Source organism: Callorhinchus milii, unplaced genomic scaffold, assembly GCF_018977255.1.
Source record: "Callorhinchus milii isolate IMCB2004 unplaced genomic scaffold, IMCB_Cmil_1.0 Scaffold2, whole genome shotgun sequence".
Lineage (NCBI taxonomy): Eukaryota > Metazoa > Chordata > Chondrichthyes > Chimaeriformes > Callorhinchidae > Callorhinchus > Callorhinchus milii.
The window spans coordinates 95,457,828-95,483,268 of record NW_024704743.1 but is presented as its reverse complement, the minus strand read 5'-3'; the positions used below and the strand labels follow the sequence as shown (position 1 = coordinate 95,483,268).

Sequence of the window (25,441 nt, the reverse complement as noted above, 5' to 3'; positions counted from 1 at the left end):
GACAGCTCCAGTTTTCTTCTGGGTAAATATTTTGAAAGTATTTATTAACTGTGAAGGGAGAGACAATGTCTCAATGAATCTTGCCAGCTTGGTTCTATTTTAAAGTTTTCTTAAGGTTTATTATTGAATAAGGAAAACATGTCAGCTCGTGAAATTTACTTCTGAAATATAATTAATTTGCATAGAAATTAGACTGGGATAAGTGTGTAGTGCCTGAGAAATATTTATTGTACGTTTCCCAGCTCAGCAGTTTCATTCCGGACTTTCTGCATGACCGCAGTTCATGTGGAGGATTTCTATGAGATTTCTGAAGTTGTAATTCTACTCTAGCAGACTGAGTTCTCAGTCACACTTGAGTTGGGGGTGGGGGGGTGGAGGAATGAAGGCTGAAGATAAAGGAGATTTTTTTTAAAAAAGCTTTAAAATAAATCATTGAGATGTGGTGAGAATGGAGTCTGGCTCAGGTTGGTAGCACTTTTCAGAGATGCTGTCCTTCGGATGAGATGTTAAACCGAGTGCTTTGCTGTTCACTCTAGATTGTGTGAGAAAGTGTGAGCGAGAGGAGAGAGTGAGTGAATGTGACAGGTTATGCGCTCTGGGATGCTAACCCGCTTGAAGGGCGCTATATAAATGCAAGTTGTTGTTGTTTTCTCTCAGGTCAACTTCGGACACACCTTTCCCTCCACTTCCTCCTCGAGCTCCTGTAGTCTGGTTTTTGCCCTGCCCACAGCACAGAGACAGCGCTTGTCAAAGTCACAAACGACGTCCTCTCTATCTGTGACGAGGACTTCCTTTTGCCTCCTCGTCCTCCTGGATTTCTCTTCCACATTCGACACAGTCGACCACGCCATCCTCCTCCACCGCTTCTCCTCCCTCATCCGCCTTAGTGGGACCGCACTCGCATGGTTCGAGTCCTACTTAACCAACCGCCTCCACTTCATTTTAGCAAATGGTTTCTCCTCCAATCCCCGCCCCGGTCACCTGCGGGGTACCCCAGAGCTCCATCCTTGGCCCCCTTCCTTTCCTCATCCATATGCTCCCACTTTGCGATGTCATCCGAATGCATGGAGTAAACTTCCACATGTATGAGGATCACACTCAAATCTACTTTGCCTCCTTCAGCATCAACTCCAGGTCCGCTGATATTCTATCAGCTTGTCTGGCAGACATTAAGGCCTGGATGAGTGCAAACTTCCTGCAGCTGAATATACACAAGACGGAAGCCATACTTCTTGGTTCCCCTCATTGTCTTCACTCCTGCTCATCTAAACTCCTCACCCTCCCTGGGCTCTCCTTCAGACTCACTGAACCCGTAACGAATCTAGGCGTCCGATTTGACTCCCAGCTGTCCTTCCTCCCCCACATCTGGTCCCTGACCAGGACCGGCTTCCTCCACCTCCGCCACATTGCCCACCTCCGACCGCACCTTACCCCAAATGCAACTGAAACCCTCAGCCCTGCATTTATCACCTCCTGTCTAGATTACTCAAATGCATTCCCCAGCTCCATTATTCAAAAGCTCCAGCTCATTCAGAACTCTGCTGCCCACATTCTGACCCGGACCCAACACTGTACCCCCATCTCACCAGTTCTAGCCAGGCTCCACTAGCCATCACTGAATGGATCGACTTCAACATCCTCACCCTCGTGTTCAAATCCATTCACACCCTGGCACCTCCCTACCTCTCTGACCTCCTCACTCCCCAATCCACCACCCAGCGCCTTTGCTCGACTGGCTCCGGCCTTCTGCTCGTCCCTTGTACCCTCTGCCCCACCACTGAAGGTCACACTTTCAGCCACTATGCCCCAAAACTGTGGAACACTCTCCCTCAATCCATCCACCTTGCCCCCATTCTCCTCTTTTTGAAGACCCGCCTGAAAACCTTCCTTTTCGACCGTGATTACGGTCACCTCCCCCAAAACACCCCCTTCCCCAGCTCAGTCAGGCTCCGCCATTGATAAGCGCTCTAAAACACTACCCTGGGTGTAGAGCGCTATATAATTGCAAGTTGTTTTGTTGTTGAACATTTCTCTGTTATAATCTCTTTTCCGCTCTTGAATCCTAAACTATAACTATCAAGAAAAGACACAGCTTGCTGTCATTTCATAGTTGTGCTAAAATAGGTACAAAACATACAGACACATATGTGCAGAACTACTTTTATTGTCCCCCAACATTGCAGTTCACTTCTCTGACCTGGACATAAAGAAGCTTGCAAATCTAAAGTGCCATTGATTGCAGGGTTTCCTCAGATTTTGAAGTTCTTTTTATAAATGAATATAACGCAGTTCAGATTTCAGTAAATGCGGGATTTGATGTAGTCAATGGTTATCGGATCAAATAAGGTGGAACAAAATGAGCCCCCTTATGCTGTTCTCATTTTGAATATCGAGAAGCCAGATCTGAAGCTAGATCAATTGCTGGTGAAGAAATACCAGTTTAATACAAATAAAACATAATAATAATAATCCTTGCATTTGATATAGTGCCTTATCACATCATTGAGACGTCTCAAAGCGCTTCACAGAATATACTGTATAGTGTGTGTCAATGAAACATGAGTCAATGGCAGCCTCGCTTCTCTGACTTTACCATTTAGAGAGACACGAGGGAGCAAGTTCTTCAGCAGCCCAATTCATGTGGTGAATATCACAGACAGGAAATTTGACCCCGACATTACTTCCTGTGTAATGATGATTTATTCCACTCATGTTTCTCGAGGAACTCTTCATTTTGGTGCAACCATAATACTAAACTCCTGTCTCCTCCAGACGAGTTAGAGACAAACACAATAGGCTCCCTTCACATCACGGGGAGCCTGGAAACCGCTTGACTATGTTTTGCTAAATAGTAAACATATGGTATCTGTAAAGCATTTCAAAACTTCTTATTTATTATTTAATTGGCTCACGCTGAAAGTCATATTCAAACATATGGTTAGTTTTGGACCAGGGCAGGTCAGACGATGAACTATTACAATTTCTATTTTTACACATGCTATAGATGTTTTCTCTTTGACTGGCTAAATAAGCTAATGTGGTATTTTTGTAATATAAGTGAACTGAACAATAAATAACTACTTACAGACACTTAACAGATGGCATTTATTATTGAGAAGTTAGCAGTGCAGTTTCCATGTTTCCACCCTTCGTCAATATCCCGGCCGTTTCCCATGCAAAATGCAAATAAAGGACTTTGCTTTACTTGTCACTCCACTTAACATGTGCATGCTCAACCTCCACCAAGCGTCCACACCAGTTACAGCAGCCCCTTGTAGCTTGGGAAGACCCACGCCTAACTTGGCACTCCGGATAACTAGTCGTTGAGCCCCTTTCCCTTGGAGTGATGAGTTATCAGGAGTTTACTGTAATAAGCAATTCAGTGACTAAATGATGCAAAATGTTGCTGTGTGAACCTTGGCTCAATTGGTAGCACTTTCGCCTCTGAGTCAGAAGGTTGTGGGTTCAAGTCCCATAATGAGACTTGGAGCTCACAAGCCAGGCTGACACTCCAGTGCAGTGTTGGGGAGAGATGTGCTGAATTGCTGTAGGTGCTGTACTTTGGATGAGATGTTAAACTGAGGACCTGTCTGCCTGTTCGAGTAGATGTTAAAGATCCCATGGTACTATTTGAAAAAGGAGTTTTTTCTGGTGTCCTGAACAACAACACGCCAAATAAAATTTGTCATTCACATCGGGCTGTTTGTGGGTCAAATTACCTGTCATGTTTACATACAAATACAGTCATTTCACTCAAGAGTGTATTCTGTGGAGCGTTTTGAGATGACCTTGTAATATAAAATGCGCTATATTATATTTAAGGATTATTAATTAATGAAATGTGAGCAGAACTGTTTAGAAAATGAATTACTTTTAAGATGATTTGCAAATGGTTCTGGGGGCCCAGTGGATAAAGCTACCAGAGCAATAAATAATAATAATCCTTGCATTTGATATGGCGCCTTATCACATCGTTGAGACGTCTCAAAGTGCTTCACAGAATATATTGTAAAGTGGATTGACTGTGTTTTTGTGGGTTAAACGTGGCATCTAATTGCCCACAGCAGTGTCCCACAAAAAATCGTGGATTGAGTGACCACAGTTTTCTATTTGAGGGATTATTACCTCCGGAAAGCGATACACCAATCGACTAACAACCGGGTTCCTACTTACTGCAGAGAAACAGAGACGTGGAGTAAGGAAACTTGCCTAAGGTTTCACCCTGACTGGGAATCAAACCGGGTCCTCTTGAGCATGCTAGCCACTACGATATGGGACTCCACTTTTAAATGGTCCTACTGTTCAACCAGAGACTTCCCCTCTGGCACCTATTTTTTACATGCAGGAGAATAGTTTTAGTTAAAGAATAATAGCATGTGGAACACACTACCAGCGTAGATAGCAGAACAAGCAAGCATAAAGGTTTCAAAAAGGAACTAGATATGTCCCAAGGGATTAAAATGACTCAGGAATGTTAGACAATGAGCAAGAAGTCTCAAAGACATATTTTGGGATGTTCCAGTGCAGTCCGCTCATCTAGCCCCGACAGACGTAAGAACAGACTCCCCCACTCCCACCAAGCAGCGTCTGACTCAATTTTAATATTGTCTAAATCCATGTTTAATCCATAGCAGCCTCCTCTGCCACCGCCTGCTTTGATACGATACCAAGTTGGGTTTTTCAATGGTGAAGAGGTCTTTTTTCTTCTACGATAGAAATTGTCTATTTATAAAATCTTGTGAAAACTGAGAAATGCTACTGGTTTCTGAACTATAAACCAAGCCACAAGCCTAACCCTTGAGGTGCGTATTTGGCACAGAATTGCTGTGTAGTGACAGTTACAAAGTATTTTGGCTTGCAAGCAAAAGCACTTAGCAGAAGAAATCCAGTTAAGGTAAATATTATGGAATGGTGTAAGTGAAATCTTCTATATCAATCATAACGTTCAGTCTGAAATTCTCTTTGGTTGCACTGTTGCGTCTATGGCTTCTAAGGCTATTTCGGCAGTAACTAAGTAGTAATCATTCAGTTACCACCAAGTCATTGTAGTATTTTCCACAGACACCTGGATGACAGAGTTACACCAGGCTGTGAAATTAACATGGAATAATACAAATTGAGCAGATTCACAGCAGCAGTAGTTTAGTTATCATATACCTAGACACAAGATCTACCCAGAATAAAGATCTTCTTTCCTCAGGTTGAAGTCTTAAAAACTCCCAACCCCCTTTCTAAATTCAGGAGAGAATACCGCCAGCCCAACTCATTTTCCCACTCTCCAGTTTGGAGACTATCATTTCCTTTTTCTTCTCTGAAGATTCACTTGCTGAAGAGCTAGTCTTCAAGGTGATACAGTATTTCTCTGTTGCATTAACTCTCACTGCTTCCGTGTGTTTGCACATCATGTTTTGTCAGGGGCGGGGGGTGGGGGGGAGCGGGGGGATTGAGGGTGCCAAGTTAGAAGCTCCCTGGTTTCCGCCACCAAGGTGGTGTGAGCTAGCATAATGGGTTCTCTGGCTGCTCCTCTCCCTGTAGGACAGCACCTAGTTTCTCATATAATCACTGGCCAGGGTGAGGAGCATTTTTCATGTGCACAGCACTTAATACAGGATGCGACTTTTTAAATTCTTAAGTTATTAAGGTGCTGACTCTTTTTAACTACGATAATAAAATGGTTTGAACAGTGATGTCTCAACATTGCCTGAATCCCACACTCCGCATTATCCTGCAGTTGTGTTGTTGAAAATATCTACTTAAGGTGATACTGACAATTTGGCTCCACCTAGCATCTGCTTTGCTGTCCCACTGCACAACCCCAACTTAACCTGTGCTTCTCATAGTGATTTCCTGCAACAGCGCAGCACAGACAACATGTCAGTCCTCAAATATCAATTTCATAATTTCTTCATCAAGAGTCAAGAATTTGTTTTCACTGGAAAAATTAAGGTTGAGGGTGTCATGATTAGGACTAACTCCTTCAAAAATGAACTGGATAGGTACTTGCTTGGGTACAACATTGCAGGATGCGGGGATAAGATGTTAAACCATGGACCCCATCCAGGTTGACGTCAAAGATCCCAAGACATAATTCGAAAAGCGAAGGGAGTTTCTTCCAATGTCCTGGGCAACAATCCACCTCATAAAATTGGTCATTCATTTCATGGCTGTTTGGAGGATATTGTTGTGCACAAATTGGCAGCACTGTTTACCCACAAAATACAGTCACTCCACTTTACATTAAATTCAGTGAAATGTTTTGAGATATCCTCCCGACATTAAAGGCGTGATACCGAATGCAAGGATTCTTATTATTATTATGCAGACTGAGATACATCATGGACATATTGGTTTCATCTGGGGTTGGCAGGAAAAATGGGGTAAAGAGTTGCTTGTAAAAGAAAGTAACATTTAAAACTAGAGGAATGAGGTGAAGAATTTGAAGAGGAGATGATTGGAAGGAGAAGAAAAAGTTTTATCCATTATCAAAAAGAGTCACCTTTATAATTTAGTAGCTTTAATGAAGCCATTAACATCTTTAAAATTAGCACATTAGCTACACGTGCAGCATTTCATTTTTAAATAGTTTTAAGGTTTGAGACTAGTACAGCTCAATCTGTTCAGTTAATTCTGACTCTGCAACCCTCAATTAATGACAGTGGGACGTACAGCATGTGGCCAATAGATGATATTTGGAACTTACTGCTGCAGTTGAAGCAGAAAGCAGCAGTGTATTTAAGAGAAAACTCAATGTATCAATGAGGGAGATGAGAGTAGAGTGGGATGAGAGGGGGGAATTGGGAAATGTGGATCCTCATGTGGATTATAAACACAGGCAAAGCTAAACATCTGTTTTCCATGCTGTAATGTTCTATACAATTCTGTGATATTTGCTTATTTTCTCACTTTGCACATAGAATAATAATCCTTGAGATATAGCGCCTTATCATGTCTTCAAGACGTCTCAAAACGCTTCACAGAATATACTGTAAAGTGAATTAACTGTATATTTTGTGGGCAAACCATAGATATTTACAGTACAGAAGAAAGCCATTTACCCCAGCAGTCTGTGCTGGCACTTTTAAGAGTAATCCTTTCAGGTCCATTTACATGTCCTTTCCCCTGTAGCTTATTCATTTTAGATATGTTATCAAGTTCCTCTAGGAATCTAGTAATTATCTAGTTCCACATCTGTGAATTCCTTTCACTATCCATTGTATCTGGAGAAAGAGAGTAGAAAGACTGCAGCAGTATATTAAAGAGTGATCCCAGGAGAGACCTGGAGATCAGCTTATCCATCCGAGAGTTGGCAGCAGTGACAGAGATCTAAAAAGAGAAACAAATCTATATATATATATATGTCTGTTCCAGTAAACCCTGTTACTCTCAACAAGCATTCTTTTTGTAGCCTTCATTCTCTTAAATAGATCCTCAGTCACATTGGATCAACTGTCTACTTTTTTGATTGCCAATTTTGCCCTTTGAATAATTATGCCCCTTTGTTGTGTCCTTGTACAAATGAACTTCACTGTAATTTTTTTCCAGTTCAACAACACAAAGAGGCATTGAGTGGGAGGACGGTTAGTTGAAGCATTAAATCTTTACATTATTTTGAAGATTATCACTTTGCACAAATAAACTGGGTTAATACTTGCAAAGTAACAAGATTTTAAAAAAGTGAAAAGTTGTAGAGATTTAAATATTGGCGTAAAGATCACACAATTAAACAGACTGAGTTCGAACTTTCAACTACATATTCTCTGGGATTTACCGCATTCCCAAAACAGTTTTGTGCCAGTTAGGCACAATTTTGTCCTGTGAGCTATGCCTAACTTTAAAACTTCTTAAACATATTTCACACAGTTTTTATTTTAAAGAAACTATCAAGCATAAAGAGATTTTTGTCCAGGCTGAATTCATAGTTATTTCTCAGTGATGAAGTGACTGTACTGTAGTATCCAACTTCTTCTAATATCTAATTTGGGATGTTTTCATGATGTGAACAACGCTATACAAATTTGTTGTTGTAGTTTTGAATATTGTACTATTGAATATTATCTAATTTTCAAATCTCCCTTGAGCATTAGCCAACGAATCAAACCATTTTGTGTTAAAGTGTTATCTGGGAAATTAGGTAATGAATGAATCCCTGTTAGATAACTGTTCTCTGATACTTTTTGGCTGGTGAATTAGATAGGAAAATAAAAAGGCTTCATTTGGAGTTACAATTGGAAAATCATAATGCAAGGGGATTCAAGCCTTGTAGTCCCAATTATGACTCTCTGACTAAGCTTCAGCTATGTACAGCTCCCAACAGAATATGAGGATTAGCCCCTTCTAATACCTCAGCCCAAAATAGATATCTCACAGAACTCTAAAATGCAGTACAATGCTCTGGGGTCCCACAGCTGAAACACACACCCTCCTCCAGACACAGAGTGACTGAGTACAGCTGTCTAGAACTGTTGGTTCGTACCTTATTTGGTGTTGAATAAACAGGTGAAAGGGTGTTCCGCTAATATAATTAGTTACTATGATAAACTTGCATGTGCTATTAGCAGGCCGAGGAACCTATCTGTACTATAAAATGATTCAGTACTGTAGTTTCAAATTTCCTTTCAGTGGGGTGTCATATTTTGCTTGTTACACCAATGTTTAAATATTTGGGCAGATTGCAGGAGATCAGCATGGGAGCCACCTGTTTGTTGAATTCGAGGTTAAAAATACACATTGTGAATGGACCATAGTTATTTCAAAATGAAAGTACGAAGGATGCAAAGGTGAAGGTGCAATTTACAATATCAGGTTTGAATGAAAGAGGATTTGGTTTGGCTAATGCCATGTGGATGTGAACACAATAATTAACAGCAACAACAACAAATTACACTTGGATAGCGCCCTTCACGTCAGAAAGACATCCCAGGGCGCTGGACAATCGGGTTTTTGGACTCGAGCTGGGAGTTGGTGTCAGGAGGGGTGGAGGGCAGGGGCGGTGGGGGTGGCCAAAGGCACGGTTGAAGAGGAAGGACTTGAAGGAGGCAAGAGAGGGGGTGAGGTGAAAGGATTGTGGGATAGGGTTAACATACATTACATAACATATGTTGAAAGCATTTTGATAATATGCTGTGGTCAATTTTGCGGTATTTCTTCATGGTATTTCTTCATTAAGAAATCTGAGTGAGAACTCTTCCCAATAACGATTAGCACATATTACAGTGACTCAAGGGAGGTCCTCTTTGAAAATAGATTGCGTTGAAGCATTCCTTAGAGTCTTAGATTACCAGATTTCAAATACCCTTGAGTGTTAGATGTGAGTAGGTTTCTGCTGTCTGCCATCAGTGTGGAGACATTTCCACTCATGAGCTCCTCAAGTTCTTCACAGCTTATGAATGGATTCCAATAAAACTCTGGAGATGACTATTTAGAAATCTTCTGGCATTTCAGAGTGCTGTGGTGTTGATTGCTGATGCAGCCTGTTGACATGTAGTCTATTTGTACACATGTTGAGTTTTAGTGGCATGGATTAAGTAATAAGATGTCTTTTGTACACACTCTTCTGTGTACTTTCTGGTTCTGAATTGTGAGCCGTACGATATGGTGATTATATTGATCAGGACCCCTTGTGGAAAATGTTCATGATTGTAATCTTGTTATGGCCTTGGTTTCTTTATAGGTCAGTCTTGTATCTTGACACATGCGTAAACTCATCACTTTGCTAAAGATTATCCAAACCAGACTGAGAGTTCCTTGTATGCCACTTCCACCTACAAATGGAAACTCTCATGCTTGGAATGGAATGTGCACTCGCTCCCTGAAGGGATACTCCCTCCTTACCTAATTTTGGAAAATATAGGTGCAGGTTGGCAAGACCCAAGGCTTGGAGATCCAAGGATGAATGTTGGTGTACTCCTAGAGTTTAACCAACTAAAACCACATAGCTTGCCATTGAAAGCAATGTCTGGTAAGCTTCCTGCTGCTTGTCTAGCTTGGATCACCCACCCATTAGGGCTTTGGCTTGCATGGTTAATAGGAGCTGAATGGGACTTAATTTGTGCAGACTCTCCTGTGAGCTTTCTGACTCTGAATTGTGAGCTGTAGCACATGGTGGGACAATGCTGTGCACAAATTGGCTGCCATGTTTTCCCACAAAACATAGTCACTACACTTCACAGTATGTCCTGTGAAGCACTTTGGGTTGTCATCCTGACATTAAAGTTGCTATTCCAGACGTAATGGTTACTGTTGACTTTTGGTTCGGAGGGCACATATTTCGCCCCTTCTCAGCAGATCATGCACAGGAAGCAAATATTAACCAGAACAGAGGCCAACAACAACTTGCATTTATACTGCACCCTTCATGGAGGTTAGCGATTTGGGGGCTTAACTGTGGTGGAACTTGACTCCGTGCTGGGGGGAGGAGGGAGGTGACCTTAGGCATAGTCAAAGAGCAAGGTTTTCAGGCATGATCTCAAAATGGGAAAAGAGAGAGCAAGGCGGAGAGATTGAAGGAGAGCGTCAATGTTTGGGGGCGCAGTGGCTGAAAGCACAGCCTTCATTGGTGGAGCGAAGGGGATGAGGTACAAGCAGGAGGCCGGAGCTAGTCGGGCAGAGGCAGAGTGGGGAGAAAGCAGGACGAAAAGGTGCCAAGGTGTGAAGGGATTTATAGGCGAGCATGAGGATCTTGAAGTCAACCTGTTCCTTTATAGGTTGTCAGTGGAGCCTAGCATTGTGAAAGGGCTACAAAGTTTAGAGAGGGGTGGCGGATTTTTGAATTAATTAGATTTTGTAGATAGTTGAGCTGGGAAGACCGGAAAGAAAGGCATTGGAATAATCGAGATGAGAGATGACAAAATGGTGGATTAGGAATTCGGCTGTATTGGGTTTGAGGTAGTCAAAGGCGAGCAATGTAGTAACGGAGGTGGAAAGTGATCCTGATTAGGAAGGTGATGCCTAGATTACACGTAGGTTCAGTAAGTCTCAGGGATAGGCTGGGGAAATTGAGGATATCACAGCCGTAGGAGAGAATTTAATGAGAGCCAAGGAGTATGGCTTCTGTCTTGTCAACATTCAATGCAGGAAGTTTGCACTCGTCCAGGCCTTGATGTCAGACAAGCAGGAGGACAGAACATCAGCGGATCTGGAGTCACATCTGGAGGAGGAAAAGTAGATTTGTGTGTCATATGCATACATGTGGAAGTTGACCCCGTGTCTGTGGATGACATCACTGAGAGGTGGTGAGTGAAGCCACTCAAATGCCTCATTTCAAATTTTAACAAAACTGGACGGCTGTGGTAAATCAATTGAGTCTGGATCCCCAAATGTAATACTCAAGCTATATAGACCTCTGGAATATTGTATGCAGTTCTGTCAACGTGGCATAAGGAGTTAGCTACTCAGGCCCTAGAGGGAGTGCAGAGAAGTGTAACATGTATGATCCCTAATGTTAGAGGAATGAGGTATGAGCAACGATAAGACAAGCTAGCCTTAGTTTAGAGAGAAATCACAGTTCTATGTGTGTGTGTGTTTGTTGTAAGTTTGTATGTATGTATATATGTTTGTGTGTGAGCTTTTTTGTGTCTATGTATATTACTGTGTTCTGTGTAACTTTGTGTATGTGTATTTTGTGTATACATTTTTATGTGTAAGTTTATGATAGCAACAACAATAAAATTACATTGATATAGTGCCTTTCACGCCACAGTGGAAACCTGCTGATTCCTTTATATAACAACATTACAATATTGCTCTTTTAATTTTCAAAGCTGCATTTGAAGTCCTCCTCATTTGAACTAAAAATATTCAATGCACTTTTTATATCCCTTGGTTTTTGAAGAAGTTTTCAAGGGAACATATAACTCATTCTGGGCCTGTGCTCTGAATGTAGCCTAAGCCTGGCCCTCTACGGCTATCCCATCAAGGGGCCATGTCCATCAAATCTCTCGCTATTTAGGGCATTGTGGTACTTATCTCAGGAGCTCAGCTTGTTCTGACTCCACACTTCTCTGGATTTTTCTCCACCTTACAAATGATAACATTGAAACTCTGCTTGTACTTTGTGTGCTGTGTTTCAGTGCATGCTGCAATAACACAATAATTTGAATAGCAAGGCATTTTGTCTGTACAGGTTATCGGTGTTTGCAGCTTCAGAAGGACCCTTTCTTTATTGTGGAAGACGTGTGGTGAATCCCTGTTGACCTGGTGAGCCTGTTTTCTGCTTTCCCATTATAAGAATGAAGGCGCAGAGATAAAATATTGCGGCCATGGCTTGAAATGCATTGAATGCTGTGCAACATGATACCACCAAAAGAATAGTTTTACTTTCACGAGTGAAAATAATGGGGACGAAAATATGGGATTTCTAATAGAATTCCTTAACAAGGAATTCGACTTCCGGTATCCTGAAATATCTTGCATCGATGGCTGCTCCAAACCAATCTATTTCCAGTCGAAAGGAATGCTATCCCACACATCAGATTGCAGTATTCTCTCCGCTCTGCTCCTTGCTTTTCTTCTTTAAACAGATAATATTTTGTTTGATACACAATCTTTTCGAATCTGTAACCTAATACATGTGCTTCCACTTTAGTCTTTGTGGAATATTTTTGATCATTTTGTGGTTATGTTAAAGGTATTTTTATCTGAATATTTATTAGGGTTAAAGGAATCAGCTGAGAGCATTGTTGCCAAGCAATCTTTTAGGGTAAAATACCTAGCTACCTTTCTGAAGATTATAATATTAATAATAGAACATTACACAGAGCAAGTAAAACAAGTTATATTCCAGTAGTTATTCTTAGATTCAATTTTGCACTTTTCATGTCAGGAGGACATGTCAAACCACTTCACTTGCTGTACTATAAAGTGGAGTGACTGTGTATTTTGTCGAAGATTGCAACACAAAATACAGTCAATTCACTTTTCAGTATATTCTGTGAAGCTCTTTGAAATGTCTCAAGGACGTGATAAAGTGCTATATCAAATGCAAGTATTACTATTATAACAGAATAGTTTCAGAAAATATTGTACTTTAAACCCTGGTTATTTCCTCTTCTCTCATATCACTTATCTCTGCTGCCTTCCATGTGATTCCTTTCACCATGTCACAGAGAGATGCAGACGAAGAAGGATTTTCAGATCATTTGCTCTCATCATTGTAAAATGCCTTCAAGCTTTGTAAATCTCCCATCAAGCTGGTTCCTAAACAGTTCCATCAATGTTCTTGAAATTCTGTCTGGTCTTAACGAATAAGACCTTTTTATCTTAAATTTTAAGATTGGTTAGAATTGTGGAAAATTTTAAAGTTCAGTATTAATTCTGAAGCCAGTTTCCCACAGTTCTTATAAAGAAAACGTCAGTAATGTGATGATTCCTTTGGTATAATTTGCATGCACCATGTTTGCACACAGATGAGCAGCTTTGCTTTCTCTTTCAAATGCTGTTTACAAAGGCATTCACCATTTAAAATAGCAGCCCTTTATAATGCACTTCAATATAGCATGAATTCACCTATACTGTGGATCCTATTCATTGGAAAGTGCCCAGCGGGCCTGCTCTATTCCCATGCATTGGCCTGCTTTTCGCATTAAAATTACTGCTTTACGGCTCATTCAGTCAATGTCACATGCAGCAAAGCAAGAAGTGATGTCTGCAATCACCTAATGACCTGTAAGTCAGCCATTTCAACTGCCAGTGATAAAAACATGTCCACCTCATGGGTCATTAGGTTGACCCTGATGTCAATTTCCACCATGTGCATGCGCAGAAAACAGGATGTCTTGGGGAGAGATTGTATGGAACAGTCAGTACCCATTGTCCAGTCGTGCAGGTGACTCATGCCATGTATCTCGAAGGACATAGAATCGTATAATTTAGTCCCAATGTCGAGCAGAGCGCAAACTGGGATTTTACTGACTTGCTGGCTTCTCATGGGAACAAGGGTGAGAAATGACACCAATAATAATTACACCAATACTAAGGTAAATAATACCTAAATGTTCCCACCCCTCTACCTCTGGGAAGCAGCAAGTCAGTAAAATTTCAATTTGCACTCTGCTTGATGCTGGGACTAAATGCGACATTTAAAGAAGAATTAAAAAAAAAAGTTATACAAATTAACTAATACAAATTACACTTACATGAGGAAGTCCCAAAGCGCTTGACAATTCAGCTGGGAGCCAGAGAGGAGGGTGAGAGCCAAAAGGAGTGAAAAGGGGAAAAGTGACCAAAAGCGCGGTTGTTTTGAGGTGTACCATTATAGTAACTCAACCCAACGTAATTATAAAATGCTTGAGCTTGATTCTTACAACTTCTTAGGTGAACCCCATTGGATGGTTATTGTTTGTCATTATTCCTAGATATTCTTTATTCTCTGTACAGTGTACAATTAAACCATCCTTTAGTTTGCAATTGCTTGTCGTCAGGCTAATAGAAAGTGTATCTTTTGTAAACCTCTTGTCAGACCCATCATACTTATTTCAGTAGCAATGTCATGTATATCGTGCTAAACCTTTCTCCGCAATCACAAAGATTTAGTCCTCAACGAAAGTGCTTGGAAAATGAGCTATTTCAGGCACTTAGCCAGAGAGTGGCAGGAGACAAGTGATGGAAATCTGTGCTGATCCCATCCTGACAATAAAATCTCTTGCTTAATTGAAATCTCCTGTAAATGAAAACTCACCTCACAGTATGGATCGCCGAGTCTTAGCCCCTGCTGCCAATAGAACCACAGAGGCATGTAATAAGGAATGTTACAACTTCAGGGCTTTGCTGCAAAGCAAAATTAAGCTTTTATGCTGTGTGACTGGATGTTACATTTATGTGGCTTATTCTGGGCTCCCAACACAAGTCTTATTTTTTCCTTTTAGTAATGGTATTAATGTCTATATGAACTAGGTGGTTTGTGTTTTAAGTATGAGGAACATTCTAATACACAAATCCAGATCATTCATCAATCAAGGGAGCGGATTTGATAATAATCCTTATATTTGATATAATACTTTTCACGTCAAAAGATATCTCAAAGTACTTCACAGGATTTATTGTAAAGTGTAGTGATTGTGTAACGTGTGCCCAGTCTGTGCACGCTTGAGAGTTTGGATGAAAAGATCTGCCAAAAATAATTGGCTGGTTTGGAGCGAATGTGAAATATATATCACTCTATTCACTATAGGTTCTAAGCAGATGGACATATCTTTAGAGAGGTCTATCTGAGCAGTAGTTCTTGTAAATATTGAAGCCGATTACTAAACCAACCCCATCCAACTCCAGTGGACAGAAAATTTCCCCCAGTGCAGCATTTCCCCATTGGAATCCAGGTTGCACAGCAATCATATGGGCATCTTGTCAGAAAGGTTGTTGCCTATTATTATTATTATTATTATTAAATTTGAAGTACACTGTTAGCATCCTCACGTCAGCCACAACATGTGTGATGGTACTTTCACATTCTCTGCACACATCAGAGCTTTTTGGGGAAGGTGTGAACTGGACAAAGACAATCTACAGAGGAACAATGGATAAACATGTTACGTTCAACAGGAAAACTGAGACTGAAATATCTGACATGATTGCTGATGACCTCAGGTTGAGGACAGGATACTGACACAGCAGCTCTAAGGTTCTTTGATCTGGGATAAGTCCCTCGGTGGATCAGTCTATCCTCAGTATCCTAGTACATAGGCCAAACAACTCTTTTGAACATGTAGTCATTTCATTAGGGTCTTGTGGCTAAGCAAACTGAGAGTAGGTTTCACTAGGGTTTCCCATTATAAAAATCGAAGTAAAAAATGCTATTTTAGCTAAGTCTAAGATGATGCCGAGTCTGCCTCATTTGATAGCATTCTTGCCTCTTGAGTCAGAAGGTTGTAGGTTCAAGCCCCACATTCAGATTTTTAACTCATATGGAGTCCTGTATCTTAGTGGTTAGAGCACTTGTCTCGCAAGCGAGAGGACATGGGTTCAATTCCCGTACAGGGCAAAATGTTGGGCAAATGTCTTACTCCACACGCCTGTTTACCTACCAGTAAGTAGGAACCCGGTTGTTAGTTGATTGGCGGATCACTTTTCTGGGGATAATAGTCCCTTCAAAAAAAAATTAATAATTTGGCCATTCAATCCACGACTGTTTGTGGGACACTGCTTTGCGCAATTAGCTGCTGTGTTTCGTCCACACAATGTGCACCCAATTCACTTTATCAAGTATATTCTGTGAAGCGCTTTTAGACGTTTAGAAGATGTGATGAGGCACTATATCGAATGCAAGGAATATTATTATTATATATTAGGCTGACAATATAGTGCTGAGGGTGTTCTGTGTTTTTGGAAGTGCCATCCTTTGAATTACGCATTAAACTGAGGTCCCATTTGTCCATTCAGATGGATATTAAAAATACCATGGTGCTATTCAAAAAGAGAAGGAAGTTTCACCCAGTATCCTGGCCAACAACCCCCCCAGATAAAATTGGTAATTCACTTCATGGCTATTCATTGGATATTGCTGTATGAAAATTGGCTGCCTGTTTCACCTACAAAATGCAGTCATTACATTTTACAATAAATCCTATTAAGAGCTTTGAGATGCCCACTGAATGTGAAATATCAAATGTAAGGATTATTGTTATTTTCATTATTTACCCACTGCGCCCCCTTGCTTTGTAGTAAGGAAAGTTTGTGCGGAAGAGAAAATGTTTTAAATTCTCCCAGCAGTAAATATTAACTTTATATTTAGCAACGCTACATCCCTGGGATAGATCAGTGTCAATTATATTTGTTTTAGTCTTCTTATTCTAATTCTGGTTCACTGTGTACTTTTTTTTCCTTTTTATGTTTTAATGAATAATGTATAAATCTTTTTCTCAAGAATGACCCATGTGCTTTCAAGAGGATCTCTGGAGAGTCTACTCTTCTCATTATTGGCCAAGTATATTTCTGAAACATTCAACAATTCTGAATTTCTCCCAAAGCCTCAGCAAATTTATCTGGTGAACAACTGAAACAGATAGATCTTGGGTCAAGTCATTTTCTGTGCTGAGTTGGCTGACCTCAAAGCACGGTACAAAAGCAGGGGAGAAAGATGGGAATGATACACGGAACTCAGCACCCTGGGATACAGAGGTGAAATACAACCATGTTTGACAACCTGATTGCTGTTCAGGGATCCCTGCTTGAGATGTGTTTGTATGTGTGTGCGTATGTAGGTTGAGATGTTGCATGAGGAGCACTATATAAATGTAAATTGTTGTTGTTGTGCATTAGAATCGGTATAAAAAATTAATTAAATTTTGACAACAGAGGAAGCAGGGTTATTACACTTGGAGAGCGATCCATTGAAGGAATCTTGTGGGAAAATGAATGGGACTACTCAAACTGCTATAGCTGTATTATTTTACCAAACCATTTTAAGCAATGCAGAGCAAAGTACCCTTTCCATCTTCTTGTGAAGGCAATGTGGTCCATATATTTCTGGGTCACAGCCAATCAAGTATATGATTTGTGCATTCTATGTCATTCCCTGCCTTGGGATACTTTGTGTGATTTTGAGCATCCATCCATCCATCCACCCACCCACCCACCCACCCACCCACCCATCCATCCATCCATCCATCCATAAAACATGTCATTTTTAGGTTGCTTCCACAGAGGAATCACCATTCCAACCTTTCTGTCATCACCAATTTTATCTCACTGCAGCAACAACTTGCACTTATATAGTGCCTTTCTTGTAGGATAACATCTCAAAGCGCTTTACAGAGAGACAGAGGGAACCAAAGCAGGGTGGGAAATGTAAGCGGGTGGGGGGGGGGCGAGTGGACAGATAGGAGGAAGGTGACCAAAGGTGCAGTCACTGTTAGGATTGGAATCAGGGAGGGTGAAGGGCAGAGAGGATAGGAGGGTGGTCAAAGGCACGGTCGAAGAATATGGGCTGTGGAATTCTAGATGATCTATAACTTGTGAAGGATTGAGCTAGTGAGGCAGCCATTGGAGAAATTAAGGTGGTGTTAAAGGTGGATGAGGGTTTGGGCTGCATTGCTTTGTTACACAAATTAAATCATACAGAGCTGGGGTGTGCTATATTCTTAGATTTGCCGTCCTTTGACATTAAACCGTGGTCCCATCTGCCTGTTCAGATGGATGTTAAGGATCTCTTGGCACTATCTGAAAAAAGAAGGGAGATTCCCCTGGTGTCTTGGACATTGCTGTGCCCAAATTGCCTGCTGACCTCACCTATAAAAGCAGTCTCTACATTTCACAGTAAAACCCTCTGACTTTCAGACTTTCGGTTTGTTATAACAAATGCAAGGAATATTATTATCTCCTCCTCCATGTTGCTGGTCAACGCTATGTCAATCCTGTAAGTCTATCAAAGCTCCTCCTACACACACACTTTATTGAGCTGCCCACAACCACAGATTCTATGGGATTTTATGAATGTGAAGAAACAGATTTGTTTTCAGGAAGCAGCTATTTCAAATACATGTTTGAAGGAAAGAAGGAAAAAAAGATGAGGGCAGCTGACAAGACGATAGAGATTGAAAGATAACAGAATTTCTGACTCACTGGGGTGTCGCTGGTGTAATAATGTGTGGGTTGAATCGCCTTGTCAATCAGAGAAGATTGGGCTGTTTATATTCAACCACAAGTGGTTAGCATATCTCAGACTGTTGCTTCTGGTTGCAATGCGGGATAGAATCCAGACACCGCCTGCTGTTTTTGGACAAGATCATAAATGGATGCTTAAAATTCAGTCAGATTGTACCCAGAGATAAATGTAGGCTGATTTCTAGTATCCTGTCATCATAATCTCGTTCCTGGCCAATTAGTTTTCAAACTGGACTATATAATACCCTTTTGACTGTGTTCTTGGTTTTCCAACGCCCTCCCCATTCAGCTCCCACTGCCCAGTAATCCAAGGCACCACCAGCCTGTTTGGCTTATTAACAAGACTTGACGATTGAACATCTCTTCAACTCCAAAGCCCTAATGGACAACTCTGGTGATTTCAGGAGGACAACAACAACCTGCATTTATGTAATGCCCTTCACATAGGATAACATGCCATCTTTTGCATGAGATGTTAAAACGAGGTTGCGACTGCTGTTCAGGGGGACGGTAAAGTTCTTGTGACACTATTCAAAAAGAGAAGAGTTTCTCCTAGTGTTCTGGCCAACAAATCTCCAGATAAAATTGGTCACCCACTTCATGGCTGTTTTTGGATGGGGATTAATTTGCAGCTGCACCTGCCTAAAATACACATTCCTTACATCTGTCAGTGATTTACTGTGAAGTGCATTGAGACTTTGGATCTTAGAAATACTGTGTCAAATGCAAGGATTAAAATTGAGTATTGAATGAATGGCCTGAAACAGCTGTGAAAGTTCTGGCTTCTACTGTTAAAGTGTATCATTTGAAGTGCAGTTCCATCGACATGACTTAAATTCCTTGGCAGTAGCTCTCCAGGCGGACTGCCCACTGTTTTGTGACTATGATTTAGGGGATGTAAACATGTTGTGTCTATTATTGTGCTTCCAGAGGGAATGCTTATGTTTTCACTTCCTGACAGGCAGAGCCATTACTCTGAAAAACTCAACAGACTGGCATATTTGCCCAGTATCTGACATCAAATTGTCACAGCGATTTTGTTCAGTCATGAGGAGATCTCCAATCAATAATATAATACTTGCATTTGGTATAGCTTCTTATCACTTCGGAAGAACATCTCAAAGCACTTCACAGGATATACTGTGAAGTGGAGTGACTGTGGAGCGGCACAATTGTGCATAGAAGTGTCCCACAAACAGCCATGAAATGAGTGACCAATTTTATTTGATGGATTGTTGGCCAGCGCACATGGAGAAACTCCCTTCTCTTTTCGAATAGTGCCATGGGATCTTTAACCTAAACACGTAGATGGGAATTTAGTTTAATGTCTCATGCAAAAGACTGCTACAGAATGACAATCACTGAAAATTACAACTCAAGCCAAGATTGTGAAATCTCTTCCTGATGTGAATGGTAGAGTATAAATGTAAATTTGTATTGTGTTATATAACTGCACACAGTACAGAATGGTGAGATTGTGGAAGGGTATTGGCTGCCTATTTATGAAGACAACAACAACAACAAAATTACATTTGTAAAGCACCATTCATGGCCGTCCCAAGGCGCTTAACAGTCAGGGATCAAGACCCGAGCGTGGGGGACAGGGTTGGGATGAGGGAGGGCGGCTGAAGACATGGTCGAAAAGGAGTTGTACCTTGAAGGAGGGAAGGGAGGGAGCGAGGCGAAGGGATTGTGGAATGGAGTTCCAAAGGATGGGGGCAGAGAGGCTGAAAGCCTGGCCGCTAATGGTAGGGTGGGTCGGGCGGGAGATATGGAGCAGGCTGGAGCCTGCTGAACGGAGAGAGCGGACAGGTTGATAGGGGGTCAGCAGGTCAGAGATGTAAGAGGGGGCAAGGCCATGGAAGACCTTGAAAGTGATGATGAGGATTTTGAATTCTATTCTCTGAGGGATGGGGAGCCAGTGGAGCCGGGCGAGGGTGGGAGTGATGGGGACATGGAGTCTGGTGCGAGACAGGTCACAAGCTGCAGAGTTCTGGGTGATCTGCAACTTGTGGAGGGAAGATTTGGGGAAGAGGACAAGGAGGGAGTTTCCGTAGTCAAGCCTCGAGGTGATGAACACTTGTATGAGGGTTTTGACGGCCTGAGGGTGAGGCAGTGGCAAGTCGGGTTGCGGAGGTGGGGGAAGGCAGAGCGGCACGGATATGGTGGAGAAAGGACAGTTGAGGGTCAAACAAGACCCCCAGGTTCCTGATTGGCTTGGTAAGGTGGAGTGGTAAGTCCACCTTGGTAAGTCTTCTCTGCTGAAGACCTTTCTTTTCGACCGCACCTTTCGTCACCATCCTCCCCCTCCCCCTGGCTCGTCCCGGGATCCTTTACTGTAAAGAGCTGAGACGCCGTCCGGCGTGGAGGGCGCTCTATAAATCCAAGTTGTTGTTGTTGCATCTGTGGATGCTGATGCTACTAGTGCCTTGCAATCATTCAACCATGAGCTCCATGTTAGCTCTTAAGTGTCTATGGCATAGCTGACACTGTTATTTTATGACACTGCATTCATTGCTCTTGGAATACTCTTTTCCCACCAGCTGTCTGGCTGCTGCCCCTTCAACAACAACAACAACAACAACAACAACAAGATTCCATTTATAGAGCGCCTTTCACGTCAGGAGGACGTCCCAAGGCGCTGCACAGTTGGGTCATGACCCGAGCAGGGGGGAAATGGTCAGGGTGAGGGGAGGGAAGGGAGGGAGAGAGGAGGGGGGAAATGGTCAGGGTGAGGGGAGGGAAGGGAGGGAGCGAGGAGGAGGAAGAGAGTCGAGAGGGGAGCTGAAGGCACGGTCAAAGAGAAAGGTTTTGAGACCGGCCTTGAAGGAGGAAAGGGAGGAAGCAAGGCGAAGGCACTGGGGGATGGAGTTCCAGAGCCTCGGGGCTGAGAGGCTGAAGGCCCGACCACCGATAGTAGGGCGGTTGGGGCGGGGGACGTGGAGCAGACCGGAGCCAGAGGAACGGAGGGTACGGGCAGGTAGGTAGGGGATAGTAGGTTGGAGAGGTAGGAGGGAGCAAGGCCGTGAATGGCCTTGTAGGTGAGGATGAGGATCTTGAAATCAATCCTCTGGGGGATGGGGAGCCAGTGGAGGCGAGCGAGGGTAGGAGTGATGTGGATGAAACATGCAATTTGTGGACAGGACGGACAAACAAAGTTTGCAGAGCAATCGCACAAAGTAACATACTTGTTTCTGTAATTGCAGTATACTCCTGATAACTTGTCCGTTAACTTGCCACCGCCACTCAAATCATGCTGTCAATGTCCCGGCCACATTTATTGACGTACTAACTCGCTACTCTGGACAACTCGCCATTGAGACCCATTCCTTTGGAGTGATGAGTTTACTGTATCACAATTAACAGAACATTTTATTCCATTGTGTATGTGGGGAGGCGGGGGGGAGAGGAAGTGATGACGTGGTTTTGTCAGAATTTGATCATTTTGATATTTTGAGGTCTAATTTGTGAAGTTATTTAATTGCATTCTTTCATAAGGAATCTCAGTCACGCAGACAGGAAATACATTATGTTGACCCATGGGAACTTTGCTCTGGCGCCAACTACGTCTGGAAGGGAATTCCCACAGGTAGATGAGAATTCTAACGGAAGGCATCTGCTAGGAAAATACTGCAGATTAAACATCATTTGCAAACTTTACTGTGTAAGGAGATCCTCATCTGTGTAGGATCATACCCCAACATACATATCCTTTCCTCAGAGGATCCCTTAGAGGAGTTTGTTTTAGAGAAGTCAGAAATCCTTCTGTTGCATTTCAATCGTTCTTCTCTCCCCCACCATATTAATCTTGGAAGATGATGGAAACATCCTTAACCTCTAACAAAAAGTCCTGTAGCTCAGCAGTTAGACCACTTGCCTCGCAAGCGAGAGACCTGGGTTTGATTCCTGGCAGGGTGAAACTTGGGTAAGTTTCCTTAATCCATACGCCTGATAAGAATCCCTCAAGAAAAAAAAACAATATTAATTTAGTCATTCAATCCATGACTTGTTTGTGGGATACTGCTGTAAGTAATTGGCTGCCGAATTTCGCCCACAAATATAGTCAAGTCACTTTACAGTATATTCTGTGAAGCGCTTTGAGACGTTTCGAAGACGTGAAAAGTGCTATATCAAATGCAAGAGTTATTATTGTTATTATTATAAGGCCTGCGTGGTTCTCTGAATCCATGCCCAGTGATACGTCTGATAACTCGGGGTCACAGTACAAATCCTGAGTCAAATTCCAGTGCAGTCTTTGTGGAAATCTATATATACAGCACCAAGCGCTGCGCACTGAGCAATCTCGTGTGTAGTTCTGCCTTCATTTCGGGGACCTTTCGGGAGCTTGGAATTGTTGCTTTTTGACATTTGAAGTTTGGACTCAAGTCCTATTCCAATCACCGAGGCCGAAGCCCCTCTCCCCCCCCCCCCCCCCCCCCCCCCCCCCCCCCACCCCCCCCCCCCCTCCTCTCTCCCACCCCCTCCTCTCTCCCACCCCCTCCTCTCCTCTCCCTCCCTCCCCTCTCTCCCACCCCGTCCTCTCCTCTCTCCCTCCCTCCCCCCACCCCCTCCTCTCCTCTCTCCCTCCCTCCCCCCACCCCCTCCTCCCTCCTCTCCTCTCTCCCTCCCTCCCTCCCCCCACCCCCTCCTCCCTCCTCTCCTCTCTCCCTCCCTCCCCCCTCTCCTCTCCCACCCCCTCACCTCTCCCACCCCGTCCTCTCCTCTCTCCCTCCCTCTCCTCTCCCACCCCCTCCTCTCCTCCCTCCCTCCCCCCCTCTCCTCTCTCCCCCCCACCCCCTCCTCTCCTCTCTCTCCCTTCGTCCCTCTTCATGCGGTCTCCAGATGGTTCTCCGGTGAGATCATCCGAGGAAAACGTGCGGCCCCAATACGTGGCCCAGAGCTGCACGAGCTGACAGTCATCCATCCCTCTGGTCACCCATAGGAGCCAAAAAAAAACCCATGTCCCTCGGAGCCTGAGTGGTGACGCGGGGTCCCGGCCTGACTGCAGTGGCTGTACCTGACATTGCCCCCCACCCCCCACACATTACTGTGGCTGTATCTGGGGACACACACACACACACACACAGACACAGACAGAGACCGAGGCCCAGCGCTGGACGGGACCGAGCAGAGAGAGACAGACAGTGAGCGGGGGGGGTGTGTGCGCGTGCGCGAGTCTGGACAACACCAGGGCCCCAGTGTGACAGTGATGACGATGATGATGATGGTGGTGACGGTGATGATGATGGCGGTGATGACCCGCCGGAATCCTTGCGGTTCAGAGCACCGGTTGCCCCGGCAACGCTCGTTCCCGCTTTCATCCGGCCTTCCCCACGTGACAGCGGCTTTGACGTCAGCAGAAGGCAGGGGGGTGGCTGCTTCCTCTGTGCAGCCCTCCCCCCCCCCCGGGCTCTCACAGCGCCGCGGGCTGACCGGCTCGGATGTTCGCAGTCGCTGCCTCCCGGAGGCCGTTAGCTCTCATGGGGGGGTTCAAACCCTGAGCATCTGCACAGTGTCAGGTAACTGTCTGCCCGGCAGCTCGCGATTCCATTCGCCCCTCAGCGCTTCCCTTCCAACTGGTTGCCTCTTGCCATCAGGGGTTTGAGAGTGGTGGTGGGGGGGGAGGGAGGCAGGAAAAGTTGTTTGCTGGTGAAGCCCAAAGGTTGTCCTGCGCTCGAGCTGCTGCTTCTTCCTCTTTTTGCTGTTCTTTGTTCCGGCGTAAAAAGAAGTTATTCCATTTGACAGATGGATCGATAGGCGTGTGCGACACGAGTGGTTAGTCACTGTCCGGGGCTGGTATAAAAGTGACCGGTTTCTTCCAAGTATCCAGATCTGATCAGGGAACGCACTTAACCGGTTACAGCGGCGTGTGGCGAGTAGTCTTAATAATAATAATAATAATAATAATCCTTGCATTTGGTATAGCGCTTTTCACGTCGGGAGGACGTCCCAAAGCGCTTCACAGAACACACTGTAAAGTGAATTGACTGTGTATTTGTGGGCGAACGCGGCAGTCAATTGCGCACAGCAATGTCCCACAAACAGTCGTAGATTGAAAATGACCAATTTATTATTGTTTTTGGTTTTGGAGGGATTATTATTAGGCTCTGTGTGGAGTAAGGAAACTTGCCCAAGGTTTCGCCCTGCCTGGAATTGAACTCAGGTCTCTCACTTGCAAAGCGAGTGCTCTAACCACTGAGCTACAGGACTCCACAAACGTGTACAGTTATACAGAGGGAGCTTTTCAAAGTTTTTCTGGCCCTGTTTCGCGTGCCAGCTGACACTTGGTATTGAGGATGCGTAATTTCATAGATGTAGGTTTGCACAATTCCAGTCTCCCGTCTGCTGGGTCTGATTTCTGGACCGCCATTAAGAGCCGTTAAGAAATAAGCTGTGTCTGTTCTGGCTGTGACCGAATCCGACAAACGTGTTTCTCGGAAACCGATAACCTCTCGTGTTCAACTCGTTTGCGATTCAAAAGTGCTTCACCGTTTGTGTGTCGTCCCTCAGTGGAGGTTTGTTGGGAGGAGAACTTCTTGGATCGAATGTTTGCAGCAAACGCTGGTATTGCCAGCTTGTCTCTGGTGCCACTTACTGGCAATGTCCCCCAAAGCAGAGCCACTGGCCTGGATGCCATGCCTGCTCCCCCGAAGAGGTGGGGTATTCTGAGAGACGGGTGGGGAGACTGGGGTCTTCAGAGGCACAGGGCTGTGTGGCTATAATTTTGGCTGTTGTTGGACCAGTAGAGAGTTTCGGAACTTGTTGGCCTCTCTGTATTGTCCTCAGATATTAATAATATATAATAATAATCCTTGAATTTGACATAACGTCTTATCACGTCTTTGAG

General features: G+C 43.4%; 1 protein-coding gene across 3 annotated transcripts in view; it reads left to right on the top strand.

Annotated features, from left to right (window-relative positions):
• The window catches only part of LOC103175150 (neurocalcin-delta), a 96,563-nt gene that overhangs the window by 44,833 nt on the left and 26,289 nt on the right, over positions 1–25,441 (top strand). For 2 of the 3 annotated variants that reach the window (XM_007887957.2, XM_007887956.2), the window contains exon 2: positions 12,122–12,195. The gene's annotated coding sequence lies outside the window, so the exon portion shown is untranslated. Of the gene's footprint in view, positions 1–12,121; positions 12,196–24,007; positions 24,114–25,441 lie in introns of those variants that run through there. The other variant, XM_007887955.2, reaches the window with a different exon arrangement.